Raw genomic sequence first — 1,635 nt, 5'->3', positions numbered from 1 at the left:
TTCACCATGTTGACCAGGATGGTCTCGATCTCTTGACCTCGTGATCCACCCGCCTCGGCCTCCCAAAGTGCTGGGATTACAGGCTTGAGCCACCGCGCCCGGCCCCAGCTAATTTTTTTGTATTTTTAATAGAGACAGGGTTTCAGTATGTTGGCCAGGCTGGTATTGAACTCCTAAAGTGATCCACCTGCCTCAGCCTCCCAAAGTGCTAGGATTACAGGTGTGAGCCGCTGTGCCTGGCCAGATATTACTTTAAAAGGAAAAAGAAAAGCGTGCAGAAATATGAAAGCCTGTTTAATGATAGGCATGCTTAAATGCTCAAGAATGGAACGTCCTGATGTCTGTAGCTTACTTTGAAATGCACCAAAAAAAAAAGAAAAAAAGACGAATTGGTAGATGAATAGAGCTCTGGGAAGGAGGAGTTATAATTTTCCCCATTTTATAGGTAAGTAGTAAATTGAGGCTTGGAGATGGAAGACTTACTTATACCAATAGAGGTGTGGATAGATCAATAGGTGTGTAATTAAGAAAATCTAGCAGAACAGGAATTGTTGAGTCAAGCTTAGTGGGTATATGTGCTATGTAATTCTTTTAACTTTTCTGTTTGAAATTTTCAAAATAAAACATTAGGGAAAATTTAAACCAGAGACAGTCAGAATACAGAAGAAAATATGTAAGAATTTATTGGAATGGCCAAAATTGAGTTAGAAAAAAAATCTGCTTTTGAGGGCCCGGTGTGGTGGCTCATGCCTGTAATCCCAGCACTTTGGGAGGCCAAGGCGGTGGATCACTTGAGGGCAGGAGTTCAAGACCAGTGTGGCCAATGTGGTGAAACCCCCACCTCTACTAAAAATACCAACATTAACTAGGCGTGGTGGCGCACACCTGTAATCCCACCTACTTGGGGGGCTGAGTCAGGAGAATCGCTTGAACTCGGGAGGTGGAGGTTGCAGTGAGCTGAGATAGTGCCACTGCACTCCAGCCTGGACAACGGAGTGAGACGCCATCTCAAAAAGAAAAAGGAAAAATCCTGCTTTGGGCACAGCATGGTCATTGGTGTGCTGGCTGTCGTCTGATACTTGCTTTTCCTGCAGCTTTTTCTGGCCCCTGGGTATTGGTGTTTCTTCTTGTTCCTGCCTTCTTCTGTCAACAATCTCAATCCTAGTGAGAAGTATTAGACAGTTTGTCACAAAACTATACCAGGTTACTGCAGTGGGTTTGCCTGTCAAGAATAATGCTCTGGTGTGGAAACCATCAAGCTGGGTGCGGTGGCTCATGCCTGTAATCCCAGCACTTTGGGAGGTCAAGGTGGTGGGATCGCTTGAGCCCAGGAAACATGGCAAGACCCCATCTCTACAAAGAGTACAAAGTTTAGCCGGATGTGGTGGCACCCACCTGCAGCCTATTCGAGAGGCTGAGGTGGAAGGATTGCTTGAGCCTGGACTGTCAAGTCTGCAGTGAGCCGTGATCATGTCACTGGACTCGCACCTGAGTGAACAAGACCCTGTCTCAAAAAAAAAAAAAGCCGGGCGCGGTGGCTCAAGCCTGTAATCCCAGCACTTTGGGAGGCCGAGGTGGGTGGATCACGAGGTCAAGAGATCGAGACCATCCCGGTCAACATGGTGAAACCCCGTC

The 1,635-nt window shown here is 46.8% G+C and overlaps 1 protein-coding gene across 1 annotated transcript in view; it reads left to right on the top strand.

The window, feature by feature from the left end:
- Positions 1 to 1,635, top strand: part of PRKRIP1 (PRKR interacting protein 1) — a 35,257-nt gene that overhangs the window by 7,244 nt on the left and 26,378 nt on the right. The gene's annotated exons all lie outside the window — the stretch shown is intronic.

The sequence above is a fragment of the Cebus imitator genome, unplaced genomic scaffold (assembly GCF_001604975.1).
Source record: "Cebus imitator isolate Cc_AM_T3 unplaced genomic scaffold, Cebus_imitator-1.0 Scaffold82, whole genome shotgun sequence".
Classification (NCBI taxonomy): Eukaryota; Metazoa; Chordata; class Mammalia; order Primates; family Cebidae; genus Cebus; species Cebus imitator.
The sequence above is the reverse complement of the archived record's forward strand: the minus strand, read 5'-3'. Positions and strand labels throughout refer to the sequence as shown.